Source organism: Podarcis cretensis (genome assembly GCF_951804945.1).
Source record: "Podarcis cretensis genome assembly, chromosome: 2".
In the NCBI taxonomy this organism is placed as follows: domain Eukaryota; kingdom Metazoa; phylum Chordata; class Lepidosauria; order Squamata; family Lacertidae; genus Podarcis; species Podarcis cretensis.
The window spans coordinates 34293643-34310974 of NC_137171.1; the positions used below are offsets into that span (position 1 = coordinate 34293643).

The window sequence follows — 17332 nt, forward strand, 5'->3', positions numbered from 1 at the left end:
TTCTGCCTAGCTGGGCTATCACAGACCAAACTGCAGCTTTTCTGTTCTTGTTGATTTCTGAGGTACTGAAACAATCTTGGTGAACTGTTTTTCGGGGTTGTTGTTGTTTTTAATTCATTGCTTCTATGAAGTTGCACTGCTAGGAAAGTGTGTATCTGGTGTGCAGGAGGATGGAGCAGACTGGGTAGGGTCTTGGGTCCAAGAATGGCTGCTGACTTTGAATCATACCGTGCGGCCTGTCCACTTCTGTCAGCAAGTTCCACACACGTGTTGCTGCAGTGGGTTTGTAGCAGTGGTCTCCAAGATACTGAGAAAACCCACTTTGGGCAATGGGTGCTTTCATTTAAAAAAAAATCACAATGGGCATAAACCATACATAAAACCCTCCCACTGAAGCTGATGGGACTGAAAACACCTATTTGAGGCAAATTTTGTACTTCTTTTATAAGATTAATAATCAAATTTATTCCAGTCATTTATAATGTTGATTTAAAAAAAAATTCAATCAAATTTCAACATCAAATAAACAGAAAAATACAAAATGTTTTACTTTTCTGGCTTATACACATGCACACAAAAGAGAAAGAGAGAAAGAGAAAGAGCGTGAATGAGAGAGATCAATCAGTTGAAACTGAATTTTATGCATCCCATGTTTGCATATTTTTGTATCATCTACACAACACTGCCCTCACCCAAATGTCAGTTGGTATTTTCTTCCCATTCCTCAGACAGGAAAAATATGTCATTTGTTATCCACAATCGCTGCTGCTGTGGATGTTCCTTGGCACTTTTTTGCAGTGGGTGGTTTGTCGTGTGTGGCGACCAGTTATACTGCTTTCAGTGCTCCCTACTGCCACACCCCCGACTTCCTCACCTGAGCACCATGAAACCGTTCTGTTTCTGTGGCCTACACAATAAGAGTGTGCCTATTTCCTCTGGCTACTGAAGGCATGCTCCCAGTGCACATATATATATATTTGCTTTTAATGCACCAGCCTTGCCCAAAACTACACCTGCACAAAACATCAGCATTCAAAATAATATAGAAGCATAGAATTGTAGAGTTGGAAGTGATCCCAATGGCCATGTAGTCCAACCCGCTGCAACGCAGGAATCTCAACACGTGGTCCCCCATCCAATTTGAAATCATATTGGACCCTGCTTAGCTTTGCAAATGCGCTAGCCGTTTTGTTGCTGCACCACTAGGAGATAATTTGGACTGTCATCCTCTCTTGGCTCTCACCCAACAAACACAGTTAGAGGCTCTTACTTGTAACAATACAGGCTCAGCAGAAGACACCGTTCTCAGGAGTCACGATTCAGGAGCAGGACAAGAAGTTCAGAACTGGATGGAAGTGATGAAGATGTCCCAGCAAGTTTTCCCACACCTCCTGCCAAAATTTCAAAGATGAGGCATGGTACACCAACTCACAAGGCTCCAACAATTTTGCCTGCCCCACCACCGCTGCTTCCTCCTCTTCCATCAGAGCCTGTCAGCCCAAACCTAAGAGCACTGTGGGGCTCAAGACTTAACCTGAATAACAACTACGGCAAGTGGAAAGGAGGAGAGTCCAGGTGACATGAGCTCATGCCACGGACCCCCCTCCCCTCCGGTTCTACAATATGCATGAGCATTATAAGTGAGGGAGATTCACTGTGCAGAAATGATACACTGATATATGATGTAGCATAGATAGATTGATAGATAGATAGATAGATAGATAGATAGATAGAGGAGAGAGACAGATACTCAATATACCAGTTCAGTGCAAATTGCTTCTCAGCAAAAAAGAAAAAAGAAAAAAAGGTCTGTATTAAAATTTTGAGCAAATATTGATCCATCAGGATATGGTCAGGATTTGGTGGCCTTCCACTCACTCAGATCGCATCACATTAAATTCAGACTCCTGTCTCTCATCACAAAAAAAACTCCCTCCCTTACCTCCTTGACTTACAGCTGTTTTTTGTGTGCTTGGGGAGTGAAATGGCCTGGGAATGAGCTTGATAGCACCTTAAGAGAGACTTTGCCGGGGTGAAACATGGCGGGCGGGGGGGGGGGGTGAGAGAACAATATTGGGTCAGTTTTAAACTGCTGTGTAGACAGACCAAGCCTGGATAGATCCCACTGGTGTGGACTGCAAGCAACGCATATAGTGTCTAAAAACCCTGGTGTGTGTGTGTGTGGACACTTGCAAGCCAATAGTTCACACACATGAAACAATTCTGAACCACCTGTTTGCAAGATTACAAGCATCCCTGAAGCTGAAAGAAAGATTGATTCCAACCTGTTTATAAAGCATCCGTCCTGATTTCTTTGTACAAAGGTTGTATAACTTACCATCAATTGATGGCTATGCCACGCTTTCTTGTGCCATTGCAAGCAATCATTATCCCACACATTCCAGCACATTTCCCCACCACTTTCCTTACTGCAAAAAGTCTATTAAAAGAAAAGGTGGATTTGTTGTGCAAGAGAGCCAAATCCACTTTAATTGTGCAATGTGAATTTTCTCGTTTGCTATTGGATCCCACCTACAAACTAGCAACAGCCAAAACAGCCAAATCAGTTCATGTGTCCAGTGTCATGTATAACCATCTCCATCTTGCATTGTAAATTAAGATGCTAATTCTATGAATGCTTATCTTTACTTATTCATAGGACACTTAAACTTATAATTGACATGTTACAAAAATAAAAACAGGCCCTGCCTGTAGGCGTTCAACTGGAAATCAACCTGTGCAGTCAAAGTGCTTTTTAAACTTCAATTGATTTCAGTGGGAGAGAATTAAGCATGGGCTTAACTTCTGTGGATCATGCACTTAGTAAATATCTCAGAAAAGGCCCTCCTGCAGTGCAGTGAGGCTTAAATTCTGAGTAAACATACATACAGGATGCATATGATGTAACGTTTAGTGTCTCCCAGCTCAATATGTTTTAATAAATGCTGTGTGGTGCGATAGGGATTGATCATCAGCTCTTATTGCCTCGCTTATATTACGGGAGAATCCTGTAAGGAATGAACATTGTCCAGAAGAGGAGATCTATTGCGGAATAAATTACACCAGGGTTTAGCCAGTCATCACCTCCTCTGCCCCTATTTGTCAATTCCTTTCAATGATGCTGGAGAGAAAATCCCTTGTCCCTCTCACCTTTCCTCATTCCTCTGGGCCCTTTTCCCACGCCCAGCAAAACATTCCAAAACATTTCCAGCAGCATTCCACCACATCCTTTTTCTTATTAGTGCATATTTAAATTTAATTGTTCACAAGAGTGATTTCCCATGAAAACATGTTTTAGCACACACACACCCTGGTAGCTTTTCTTTTTCGCTTTCTAAAATCACCATTGGTAAAGGTAAAGGGACCCCTGACCATTAGGTCCAGTCATGACCGACTCTGGGGCTGCGGCGCTCATCTCGCTTTATTGGCCGAGGGAGCTGGTGTACAGCTTCCGGGTCATGTGGCCAGCATGACTAAGCCGCTTCTGGTGAACCAGAGCAGTGCACGGAAACGCCGTTTACCTTCCCGCCGGAGCAGTACCTCTTTATCTACTTGCACTTTGACATGCTTTTGAACTGCTAGGTTGGCAGGAGAAGGGACCGAGCAACGGGAGCTCACCCCGTCGCGGGGATTCAAACCACCGACCTTCTGATCGGCAAGTCCTAGGCATCAATTAATGGCATCCGTGGGCATCAGATTCTCCATCTCCTTGGTGCCTAACAAGGCACCCCTCTCTTTTTTTTAACTTGGAGGTTGAGGGAGAAGACCATTTGGGCCAAAACGAATTTCAACAGATGTACTGTTAAGTTAATAATGCAAAGGGCTGCCCTGTATGCCTGCTATTGAGCAAGAATTTTGCTAGTTCAGTAGGCAAACAGGGTAAAAGGGAAATTGAGAAGGTAATGAAATGTTTTTCTTCTGGCTTTTGTGAATGAGGCACACAATTTCGAAATAATTCTCTAGAAGGAGCCAAATTTAAATATGTCCTTACCTGCTCAAAATGTCCCCAAGTAACTACTCAGAATTGCTTTTTTTAAAAAAAAAAAAAAATGTGTAACTTGCGGTTTCTCTGCATTCTTTCCTTACTTTTCTGTGTTTTGAAGAGGTTGTTTGAGCAATTCCCACTGGCGCAGAACCCACATCGTGAATGCTGTACTTTCTACCACGTCAGAGTAATGGTTCAGGCCTGGTCTACACCTTGTAAAAACTGAGGTGCTGACAGTCATATACTGATAAAAGTTATTTGAGTGCCAGCAGAAAATGGCTGCCATGGACAGTAAGAGAGAGAGAGAGAGAGAGAGAGAGAGAGAAAGAAAGAGAGAAAGAGAGAAAAAGAGAGAGAGAGACTGACAGACAGACAGACAGACTGACTGACTGGTACTCCGTGTTGGTGAGTAAAGGTAAAGGTACCCCTGCCCGTACGGGCCAGTCTTGACAGACTTTGGGGTTGTGCGCCCATCTCACTTAAGAGGCCAGGGGCCAGCGCTGTCCGCAGACACTTCCGGGTCACGTGGCCAGCGTGACATCGCTGCTCTGGCCAGAGCCAGAGCCAGAGCCAGAGCCGCACACGGAAACGCCGTTTACCTTCCCGCTGGTAAGCGGTCCCTATTTATCTACTTGCACCCGGAGGTGCTTTCGAACTGCTAGGTTGGCAGGCGCTGGGACCGAGCAGCGGGAGCGCACCCCGCCGCAGGGATTTGAACCGCCGACCTTTCGATCGGCAAGTCCTAGGCGCTGAGGTTTTAACCCACAGCGCCACCTGCGTCCCTGTGTTGGTGAGTACTGTAACAGAAAAAAGCCCTGACATTATTTTTAAAAACAGCCTGTTCTTGAATCCTGATTCTATCTTCTGAGGTATTAGCCACCCCTCCCAGTTTGGTGTCATCTGCAGTTTTAATGAGTATTCCCTCAATTCCTTCATCCAAACCATTTATAAAAATGTTGGACAGCACCAAGCCCAGAACAGGAACCAGTAGCACCCCAGGATAATAGAACCAGGATAATAGAACCATAGAATTGCAGAGTTGGAAGGGACCCTGAGGGTCATCAAGTCCAACCCCCTGCAATGCAGAAATCCTGCCCACACCTGTCCCTGGGTGGGCTCAAACCACCAACCTTCTGGTTAACAGCCAGACACACTGACCCATTGCACCACAGGCTCCCTTAATGTGTGTGAAGAACTTTGAACACTCAAAAAAATTAGCTGTTTCTGTTTTAACTATTTGCGTTTTTATCTTGTATTTTAATCTTTTGATGAAGGGTGGTAGATAAATCTAAAGAAAGAAAGAAAGAAAGAAAAGCGTGATATAAATTTCAGTGGTTTGTATTGGTACCAGAGAACACACGAACCCTTCAAGAGCTTATGTCATCAAAGGACCATACAAAGAGAATAAATCAACAAATTATTACTACCACTATCCTTTTGGGTCTTTGGACTGCAATAAAGAATTGACTGATACTACTGCTATGATCATGTACGCTTAGCACTTCATCACTTTTCATTTTAGAAACGGAATACTATTTTGCAGTGCTTTTTTTTCGGGGGGGAGTTTATGGGTACTCTCATTTTGACTCAAGAAAATCACCATTTTATAGTTCAAATCAGGGAAAATAAATACAGTAAATGGACAAAAGTACAGTACAAAGATTCGCAAAATGTTTAGGGGTATGCATACCCCTGTGTACCCCCAGAAACCCTCGAAAGGTAACGTGGAAAGCAGTCCGTCTTTTGTCCTCACCCCCTCCAGTTAAATTCTTTAAAATGAGATACTGGAGCTGAAGCCATCTATACATGAGTAACATGTAGTTGTGCACACACATGCACATACAGAGGGCGTTCACACACCCAAGAATCCTGGGATCTGTAGTTTGCTAAGGGTGCTGGGAAATATAGTTTTGTGTGTGGGTGTGAACTGCAGTTCTCAGAATTCTTTGAGGGCAGTGATTTAAATGTATGGATCTATGCAGCCTCAAATGTGTGTGGGCTGGTCAAGTATGATATTGTAGTTGGTCATGCTGTTATTTTCTTCGTTGTGGCCAAACCTGGGAATGTAGGTAAGCCCTGGCCCAGCTCAAGCTTCCTACTGACCTCTAGCGGTATAAAGAAGCAAGAACAAATGGAACTGAAGCAAGCCACAACCTTGCTTTTTAAGTGCAGAGACAGGGGACCTGGGGCCTCCCCCTACAGCTCCCATTATTTTGACTATTGGCCATACTGGTGGAGGCTGATGGGCATTGGAGTGCAACAACATCTGGAGGGCCACAGGTCCCCCGCCCTGGTTGAAAGTGTACTTTCCAGTTCTCACTGCATATGGGGGCAGGATAGGATAGGACTGGGCGAGATCTGTGGCTGGGAAGATTTTGCAGAGAACATTTGCGGTGGCACGCACTTTCCCAGCTGGTGCTCAGAGGAAATGCATGCCCAAGTAGCAAAACAAAAAGGGCTGTTTTTGCTGTGTGTGGTTCCTTGTTGCCTGAAATGCACTCTCCAGAAACCTTTTGCTTTAATCAATGGGAGATTATAATATCGACAGAGAAATTCCCTTTTGTTGCAAAGCCAGCTCCTTGCCATTTGGGCTTCAGCTCAACTTTAAACAATAAAGAGTAAATATTGGCTCTAGTTTCACATAGTTGTTAAAAGGTGGCTGTTTTCAGCGGCCCTCCAGAGGTTGTTTAATTGAGTCCAACGATACCCAGAGAGCTGCAAGTCATTCACCCCGATGTAGAGTTTCTCTACTGCCGGCCGCCGCCCCCCCCCCATGAAAAACTGAATTTAGTAATAGGTTTTTATTATTTACTCATTAATAGATTTGTACCCCACTTATCCATGGAGGCCATATATTCAAAATGACTAACAAGAAAATCCAAAAACCTATCATAAAAACATCCAATATAATTTCAAATAAAGCTTGCTCTTATTTTGATTCCACCTGGCTGAAATTTCAGTTCAGGTCAATCAAATTTTATAACCAGTTCAGCACAAAATTGAAAAAAATAAAATGATGCTTAATTTCTTATACGTGAGTAATACCCATTTCAGAGTCAGAGCAGAACAAGATGACCTAGTGACAGAAGCCAGTGTGTTTTAACATTACTTTCTACAATAAATCTGATCTGCTCCAGGGTGAAGTTCCCTTTGCATCAATGGGCAGAGTTCTTATCTAGACATCACACAGAAAAGCAGTAAGTACTTTATTTCACAATTCCTTCCCCACCTCCCCTCTCCATTTCAGTGTAAAAGGAAAATGGGAGAATTCTCAACTGGTTTGCCCAATCACAGCCAACCTGCATCAAGTGGCAGAGACTATGAGCTCTGCAGGACATGGAAAGGGGTGGGGCTGTGGTTTGGGAGGCAAGGAATCTCATCAGGATTAAAAGTGCTATATAGAAGCACCTGCCAGAGTCATTCTGCTCTCAGTTGCCCAGTGCTGCATCATCAAACAGCTTCCTGGATCGTCTACTCAGCCTGGATTGAAGACAAACACCTGTGCTTTCTTCTTATCCCACTTACTACCCGATACGCCTACTGCAAGCAACAGACCTCAGTACATCACTTCTGTGGGATAACTAGCACGCATTAGGGGAATATAAAGAAGAGTGATGATGGAGCAAGGTAAGTGAAGCAGGATAACTTCTTTATCTCCTTTTTTTTTAAAAAAGTGGAGCTTGGAATATGCAAGATCAAGAACAGCAAAAAAGAGTTCTGGCATGCTGAAGTTTACCATTAAATAATGTACTGCTTGTGTTTTAAAGGGTTTCCCCTTGTTCTGCCTTCTCTTGCTGATGAGACTGGAAAATATGGGATGTTAAATAGGTTCTGAGCTACTAGTATTTGTTTTAGCTTGTTGATGGTATTCCTGTGCCTTCCTCTGCCTCCTCCTGAAAGTTGTTGTCGTTCTCGTTTGAAGTCTCTCTGTGCTTTTTTGTGCCTTACCCATCTTTGAACTCTAGGAGTGAATGAGTAACATAACCAGAATTCTGCCTTGGTCCTCATCACACAGGAAGATCACTGGGCATTAGTGGTGGCTGTGCAGCAAAACAGTCATCCAGTTAATTTGTCACATGTACAAGTTGGGTTTCACCCTGAAATAATGTGCCACAGAAGTCAATAGTTCATCTCTTTAACTGGTTGAAACTTGATCTAAGTGCATGTTGGAGCCATCAGACATTTCCAGGACACAGGCATGGGGTGGTCAGTTAGTTTCTGCTCAAAAAAACATGAACTGAAAATATCAGACAGATATCTGTCTGGGATTGTAGACCAGGTGGAGGTGATGTGATTTGATGTGATTGATAGGTTGTCAGTGGCACATGCACTTATTTCCCACCCCACTCCTCCTCCTTCTATTGCCTCTGGTCAAAGATGTTCAGCAGGGCCAGCTCCAGGTTTGGCCAAGATGCCTTCAGCCAACTTTTCTTCTCTGAGTTGACCCACCTTTAAACATCTCTGCCCTTTTGCTTGTCCTCACCCTCTGGACTCAAGAGAAATGGTTGCTGCTTCATTCCTGCTGCTTAAATATCCAAAGAGGACCAATGATTAGGTAGAGCCAGAGATGAAAGTAGCAAGGCCAGGAGGCTCTTAGCGTTGATAATGGGCTCTCTGCAAGGGTGTAGACCTTGGCAAGTACCTGATGAGGTTGATGATATCCTGAGCCTAAGTGCCAGGGAGGAAAACCAGCGAGTGCAACTGTGAGCATCAATGGTTTTACTCTGCTATCTTCAACTCTCTTTGAGGAGGACAGGAGAAGAATCTCTTGACTATCTCCATCCTGAAATATCTATAATTCTTTGTGTGCCTCCTAGGGTGGCAACACGAGAAGAAGCCTTCTCTGCAGCGGCTCCCAGTCTCTGGAATGCTCTTTCCAGGGAAGTTTGTCTGGTAACTTCCTTATACACCTTCAAGCACCAGGCAAAAATGTTCCTTTTTAACCAGGCCTTTGCATGTTTTGATTGACATCCTATGCCCGTTTAAAATGTGGTGTGTGTGTGTTTTTATATATTTTGTGGTTTTATATTTTGATTTTGTTCTGTGAACCACCCTGAGACGTCTGGGTATAGGGTGGTATACAAATTCAGTAAATAAAATAAAATAAACAATAATATAAGGCCATAATAATCCATAATGTAACTGAGAAAATGGAGTCACTCTTTAAAATAGATAGCAACTTGATTCCATGGCTACAACATCTGTCTACTCAAAATGCAGAACATAGATTGGAATTTAGATCTTTATTGGATCTTACTGTTGTGCAAGGATATTTGTCCAAAATTTCAGGCAGAGAGGTTTATTGGTACTTTCTCCTTCCTTGTAGTTTACAGAGCTGTCGTATATAATTCCTTCACCGTTAATGTTATGTCTGCAATCCAGCAAGTGGATTTTCAGGCTTCATTCCTCTTTGTTTCACCATACATAGGTCTTATTTTATTTTCTGCAAAGCTCTCATTTATTTCAATAGAATGTACAGTACGGGTGCTTCCAAACTACCGCTATTTTGGGATGGAATTCAGTCACAGACCAGCAAATTCTGGTTGTGCAATGGTAGTTGAGGTTAGGAATTGTGCATCAAAATGTCTTCCCAAAAAGTTCAGGCTTTTTGCTGTAAGGCAAGTGATGGGGAAATGAACCAGAAAGTGTGGGATAACACCTGTGTCTTCCAACCTCTTTGGAAACAAATCAGGATGACTGCTGAATAAATGGTTTTTGCTTGAAGAGGCCTCAATGTCATGCAGGCTTGCTTGTAGTCCACACATTTCCCACTGGCTTTTATCCTTCCTTTCTTATTTGTCTTGCAAAACACACAGCTTTGAAGCCATTTAGGTAGATAACTAAGAGTGCAATAAATACCACAGGGAGACAGAGAGAGACTAAAACTTTTATCAGTTGGTAATACATGGAAGCATAAAAGCAGAATGGTGACCACAACTATTTTACCCAAGAAAAGAAGAAATGGGGCAGGGGTGCGTGTGTGAAGCATTGTTGCTTGGGAGTGAAAAGTTCAAATGTCACCTTAGACTCTAAGCAGCTTCAGAGCCTCGCAGCAAGATTCATAAAACTTTTAGGGCAACACCTTTCCCATAAGTTGTCTTAAATGCCGAATGTCCTGTTTAATTTCCTCATGGGTCCCAATTTTGCAGAAAGGAAGTGGGTTATAAGTCTCCTTGATGGCTATGTCTTCCAGTTAATTATTTGGGATCCGAAATAACTAGCTTCAGTAGAAGTAAATTGCACACTAATGTTTTGAGGACAACAGCCTTGCAGATAAATCTTATGCTGCCTACAGGCAGCACTTTATTCCATTTACTCAGTGTTTATTACCTGTTAATTTCTGCAGTGAGGCTGATACTGACCCAAGCAAGCATGCATAAAATTGCAGCCTTGGCTTCCTCACTGATAAACGTTATCTCCCCATTTCAGTCAGCCAGTCTCAGGGCCCCCCCTGCCTTGTATGTGTTTGCCTTTTTTGCTGGTGTCTTTTGTGACACGCCACTGATGCAATAATTATGCATTAGTGGTGGGTTTACTCTGGACCATCCACACATCATTCTGCTTTATTAGTTGCTCTGCTATGCTTCCTCTGTGTTACTGAATTATAGCCATCCGGACAGGCACTTTTGCACTACGGTGGTATCTTGGTTCTCAAACTTAATCCGTTCCGGAAGTCAGTTCCAAAACAAAAGCATTCCAAAACCAAGGCATGCTTTCCCATAGAAAGTAATGCAAAACAGATTAATCCATTACAGACTTTTTAAAACAACCTCTAAAACAGCAATTTAACATTAATTTTACTCTCTAATGAGTCCATTGATCCACAAAATGAAAGCAATAAACAACGCACTGCAGTCACACAATCAATCAATCAATCAATCAATCAGTAGCTGAACTGAGTTCCACACAGTCACAAAAACAAAACAAAACAATACAAAAAAAGTCACAAAAACATAAAATAAATAGCAAAAACAGACAGTCCTCAGCGTAACGCTCAAAACGGAAGTGTGGCACTCAAACCGGAAGCGTTACACTCAAAACGGAGTATGTTCGGCTTCCGGAAAAAGTTCGCAAACCGGAACACTTACCTCTGGGTTTGCACTGTTTGGGTTTGAGTACCAAGGCATTTGAGAACCAAGGTACCACTATATAGCACAATAAAAATGGGACAAAATAAATAAATAAGCCAGAATTCTTGTGGTATGAAAAGTTACAGGATTTCAGCAGACACGAAATGAGGCAGTATGTCCGCCCCGAAACATTTGCAGGCACAAATAGTACTGAAAGCAAGATCGCATATACCTACGCCATCTGTCACGGATGCTATAGCTGAAATTCCTGCATTGCAGGGGGTTGGACTAGATGACCCTTGGGATCACTTCCAACAACTGTTGTTGTTGTTGTTGTTATACCCCGCCCACCTTGCTGGGTTTCCCCAGCCACTCTGGGCAGCTTCCAGCACATATAAAAACATAACAAAACATCTGCAATGCTATGATTCTACCCCAATACTATTGCAAACACAAGCACAATGAAAAGGATGTATGGAGAAGCACTATGATCTTTTTAAAAGATTAGAAAGGACAGGATGGCACAAGATTGCACCTTAAGCTGCATGTCCAGTGACCACACTATGGGCTTGGGAAAGATGTGGGGCCATAACTTCTATCCAACTTTGCATATGGTTTAGCAATTAAACTTTAACTCATCTGCTAGCGTGGACTAAAGTATATTGTCCATTGATGAGCTATGTTTGGTCTGTGTGTCTGTGTGTTGCCCAAACCCCTATGGCCACGTGAAGGTAGACCTGGGAACAAATGAGGAGGGGAGTGGCTTGATTTACCACAGGCACTTCTGCATGACCGAAAGAACTCTTGCAGAGTCTCCAGCTTGGTGCAAATACTTCCAGTTGCAATGTGTGTAATTAACTTAGAAGCACTCTCTGTTGCTAGATATCAGCAAGGGCTGAGTCACAGGGAGGAGACACCAAAATGACTAGGGTGAGCACATGCAGTGACTCTAGCTGGGATGCCAAGAGTCTATTAGTGGTTCAGGCATTTGTGTTTCCTTGAAAGGCTCTTAGGCACAAAACTGGCATCTCTCCATCCCCATCAGCTCCACATTGCTTGTTCTGTGGCTGGTTCTCCCTTGCATTCCTGTGTGGCCTACAGGGATAGGTAAGGCAGCGTTTATGGATCTGCACTACCCATAGCAGGCAATCTTAGGTGCTTGAGGCTGCAATCCATGTATGCTTATAGTTGGGAGTAACTCCCATTCAGCTTAATAAGGTTTAATAGGGTGCTGAGCTTCTCTGCTGTTGCGTCTCAATGGCCAAAGCAGGTAGATTTCCAGAACCCACCCCTGACCCTGAAAGAAGAAGCAGGAGGGATCTATAAGATTGTACCAGTTTCTCTTCCCTTCCTTCACATGTTTTGCTAATTCTCTCGTAAGGTGGTCTCCAGCACCCAGTTGACTTCTGTTGGCTTTGGCCCATAATTTTCTGGCTGTAAGTATCTGTGAGAAGGGAGGAGACTGCCAGTATCCACGTTTCAGCCTTGTGACATTTGGCAAGTCAACTCCCAAGTCATCATACCAAGCATACCTGCCATAGGTATCATAGGTGCCAGATTGCCTCTTAATTTCCAAATCTGATCTCCCAGCTGCAGAGACATGCTGGAGACTCAATGAAAATATGGAGCAGGGGACGCAGTTTTAAATCCTTGCAATTCTATCAGATTATGGGCTCCCCTTACCCACCCAAGACAACAATTACATAGGAACTCTATGCCCGGGATATGAAATGATGACCAGGTTAAAGGACCAGCTATCAGAGTGCTCTTTTCCAGATTACATGAAGGAGCAGTGGGTGTTTTGAGATGCCAAACGCTGATCCCATTATTTTCATTATGATGTATTTATATACCGCCTTTCCTTTTAAGAAGAAACACCAAAGCAGTTCACAAACCACAATCAACCGCAAAATAACAAGAATAAAACCAAATGGTAAAAATGCAGCCATACAGGTCTAGCACAGGTCTTCCAAAGCTATGGAGCGATAAAATCATTTCCTGGGCAATGAAGTAGATCCCATGTTTATGAAGAAATAAAATGAGGTCTTTTTTATTCTAATGCAATGGTTTGGCTCTCAACACTTCTTCTAAAAGAGACGCATGTTAGAGGTAGTTGCAAAATGTGATCAAAGTGATGAGGTGACAAATATACACATGGCAATAATCTGCAATGGATTTTATCACTTCATTTGAAAATTGGGAACGCTCATATTTATGTAAAAACTCCAAACTGGTACCACCACTTTTTAAACCATTCCCCCACCCGCCTCTACTGCCACAACTTTTATTTAGCATAGCCCACAAAGAAAAGAAAATATTATCTGATGCATAGTTGCAGTTGTAACTGGTGATTCAAGCATGCATTTTTTTCTTTCATGATTCCACAGCTGCCCCCTCGCCCAAATGAAATATTTGTGCAGATCAGGATTCCTCAGTTTCATCACAGAAAAAGGATACATAATCCCAGGTTTCTAGCTCTTAAGACTGCCATGGAAAGCTTAAAAGAGGGTAAATCTCAGAAACCACAATATGAGTTAGGGATGGGTATTAGTGCCCAGCCTTTTGCCCCTCCCTAGGTCTAGCAGAATAAGCATCAGAAGCAAGGATGTTGCAACACTTTAAGTGGCATACTATGTCCTGTCATAAACCTTTGGGGCAGGGGATATAGTACACAACACTGTCACCTATTACAGTTTTGAAGTGGCACATATAAGATAACCCACAGAATTAAATCTTACATATGCTAAAATTTCACACTCTGAAGAAGATCAACTGTACTCACCAAAAGCCAGACCAGATTTCCTTTTTTGTTTAAATGCTTAGGGCCAGATTCAATGAAGCTTTTGCGTTAGAAGAAGCCAGCGCAACGAATCCTACTAGGGCAATGCTAGTACATTGTCACATTCCAGCCAAGCAAAGGACAGGGTGTGGGAAGAGTCAACGGGCCGCCTCAAGAGGCCTGGAGGGCTTCACTCAGTCTCCTAGGCCCGAGATTTCCTTTCCTTGCTGCAAAATATGCAAGGCCCCTAGCTGATTTGTGCCATGCAACAAGCATTCACTTTTGCTTAATCACCAGTTTCCTCAGCCCCTCCCCTAAAAAAAACCCCACTCTATACTGAAACCCATCCCAGGTTGAAAACAATGTAGGGTGGAGTGATTTGGTCCAAACCCCAACTTTTCTTTGACTCACATTATTCTGCTTCCTTCCTCTAAAACTTCTCTTGATTTCAAGCCAGGAAGGATCATTGGAGAGCTTCCTACTGAACTGCTAAATAAAGGTGGGATTGGGAGCAAGATCACTACAGACGTGTCCTCCCCCCTGACAAAACAGTCTGGGAGGAATGGCTAAATTGTGGCCCTCCAGTTGTTGGATTCCAGCTCCCAGCAGCCCCAGCCAATATGGCCAGTGGTCAAGTATGAGGGAGGTGTCGCCCGACAGCAACCGGGGCACCACAGAGTTCCTCAACCTTGCATTAAGAGCAACACCTAGAATTTGGGTCTTTTATTGTGAGCATATCGGGTTTGGTGCATATCCCTCACACCCTTAGAGTGAATGGAGATCTCATAAGCCAGTAGTAGCTCATGCCATGGTGACAACACTAGTCCCATGACTGTGGAACCAACTGTTGCTAGACGCACCAATTAATCGTCAACATACCTCGATTTTCTTGTTTTTGTGAATAAGGAAACCAAGTCACAATGTAGCGAGGCGCCCGGAAACGTGGGCTGAGTGCCTGAGTTCTACCTCAGTGCTCCCTTGAACCAGTCAGATGGAAACAGGTGGAATGCCAAGGAGGTGACTCCATTTTGTTTGTGGCTTCTATCACACCAGATTAATGAAGGCATAATAACTGTGAGAAAAACGCTCTGCTCCCCGAAGGTCTAGCATGTGAAGTTGTTTTCTTCTTCTTCTGAGTAGCATGGAATGAAATTTAAAAATACATAGAATCAAATACACCCCCACTCCTGATTTAGTGCTTTTGAAGGTCCACAGCAGGAGCCTGAAGCAAAGTGGAAACCGGTGAAGTTGGAATGATATTGGGAGTTATATGCTCTGTGAAGTGAACCCATGTTAAGGGTCCTCCAGACTGCAAATCCACAACCCCTTCAAGCTCAAGTGAAAAGGCTGAAGCTCATCTCAGCTTTATTAGACGTTTGGAATAAACTGGTTTTCATCCAAGTGCTTCAGCTCCAATGGGCTGTGAAAATACTAGTTTGGATGAGACGCTAGTGTAATGAAGAGCAATGAGGCCTATTTAGCTGAAGAACATAACCATGCTGGATTAGGTGTTTCTTTTTCGCCTGCCCTGTTTTAAACTGCACAGAGCCCCTTGTTTTGACAGACGGGGGGCGGTCCTAACAAATCTCATAAGCCTCAACAAACTACAGTTCCCAGGATTCTTTGGGGTCCGATAAATCTTTGATATAAGCTTGGATTTATAAACCATTGGTGCCATAAATAAAAGCTGGGTGCTAAAAGAAATGTGAACCAGCAACCACTCTCCTTGTGAACTCAGTTATCAGACTGCAAGAGAATTCAGTGTATAGCAGATTTTAAATAAATACATTTTAAAATAAAGTAAGTTGAACCAGTAGATGCTAAACCTAGAATAGTGATAAGGGTGTGCTGCCTATGTGGACTGATTTTATGCTTGCCCTGTAGTGGTTTGAACAGTTGATGTGCCTCCAGAATCCATGGGGGGGGTGTGTAAATTTATTGTTACTTATGGTTATGTTTGTAGTAGCACATTCCTCTTATAAATACTTGACGTTTTAGTTCTGAATGTCTGGTTTCATTACTGTCCTCTGTACACCATGGTTTTTGCTGCCTCCCTTTATTTGTAGAGCCATTTTGGTGTTGGTGGGAGTGGCAATGGCAAGATGTCTTTCCAAGATCCAGCAGCTTTTCTTCCTCTCTTGAGTATCCCACAAGGTGAGGCAGTCTGAATAGCTGCCAACTTCTGACATCCCTACGATTCTCTCCAAACAGGTTTGCCTAGTTTGGGCATGAGAGGAAAAAAACCTTGAGCTGAGCTGTTTATTTTGTGGCTTCTGTAGTACTAATGACATCGCTTCCTGGCTTCTCTTGATGGCTTCCTCCTGGGCTCTTCTTGCCATGCTGACCTGTCCTTACACCCCAATGGAAACGAATTGCCAAGCTTAATAAATGCAGCGGTAACATATATCCACAAAACCCTACGTTAGGCTGGTAGGTCAGCCATGCATCGTCTCAAAATGGGTGGAACAGAGAGCTATGAATCTCCAGAGTTTGTGGATTTAAAATCTGGCCTGCTAAGTCTCACATTGATTGACTTTGGTTTGTTGACTTGAAAAGTTTTTGAAATCTTGCTGCAGAATCTTTTGATGATCTCAGCCTGGCTTTTCTTTTCTCGTCATAGGAACCTTTTCCACAACCCTCTTTTCCCTCCTATATTACACCATAGAGCCTCTCTTCCATTGGGATTGGTTGCATCATTTTTCCGACTTTCCAGCTCATAATACCCAAAGTCTCCTTTGGGTGGATCTACACACGGGGGGCGGGGGGGGGAATGCTATAAGTAAGTCAGAAATTGAATCGTTATAACAAACGAGAAAAAAAGATATGTAAAAAATGCTTCATTGTTTGTTTGTTTTTGCTCTCTGGTGCCATCTTGCATGTTTATAACAAATTCAAAATCTGGGTTTTTTACTAATGTAGCTGAGTCCTTTGTCTGTGATACTGTTTCTCTTGAGAAGTTTGAGTCAGTTGGATATTGTTCTGAAACCAGGATGCCAACTAAATCACAATCCTAGGAGTGTCAGAGTGGGCTGGCAGCAAGTTTGCACTTAGAAAACCAGCAGTTTGGGCTGCTTCTATAGCTTAGCATAAGAACCCCAGAATCAGGGAATTGTTGAGAATGAGATAAACCAAGCAGTCCTCTGATCCATACTCCAAGGCAAAAGATGCACCAGACATTTAAGCATCCCTAGGAGATGAGCACAAGATATTCAGATGGCAGTATTCTGCGATCAGTTTACCCACCACACAGAATTGCAGCATCTCCTGGGGGGTGGAATAACCTACAATCTTGATTAACACACCGCAAGGTTGCACAACATTTCTGTGGAAGGAAGCAAACCTTTCTGCTGAAACTTCAGGGGATACTCAAGTAGGCAGATTGTAATTGCTCAATTTGGGAAGAACCCAAAAACACCTGCAGTGTTTCAGGACACCAGCGAGCAAGGTTCTGATCTTCCATTTTCCCTAGGTCACTGCACATGCATAAAGAAGTGATCC

General features: G+C 43.1%; 1 protein-coding gene and 1 long non-coding RNA gene across 7 annotated transcripts in view; one reads left to right on the forward strand and one right to left on the reverse strand.

The window, feature by feature from the left end:
- Positions 1–16584, reverse strand: part of LOC307211164 — a 49612-nt gene extending 33028 nt beyond the window's left edge. For 3 of the 6 annotated variants that reach the window (XR_013836323.1, XR_013836324.1, XR_013836328.1), the window contains exons 1-2: positions 13838–16584; positions 1271–1391 (exon numbers count right to left, since the gene is read on the reverse strand). This is a non-coding gene — a long non-coding RNA (uncharacterized lncRNA). The remainder of the gene's footprint in view (positions 1–1270; positions 1392–13837) is intronic. The other 3 variants (XR_013836325.1, XR_013836326.1, XR_013836327.1) reach the window with 1 other exon arrangement.
- The window catches only part of OTOP2 (otopetrin 2), a 42070-nt gene continuing 32128 nt past the window's right edge, over positions 7391–17332 (forward strand). Inside the window, exon 1 of the mRNA XM_079967416.1 lies at positions 7391–7612. The gene's annotated coding sequence lies outside the window, so the exon portion shown is untranslated. The remainder of the gene's footprint in view (positions 7613–17332) is intronic.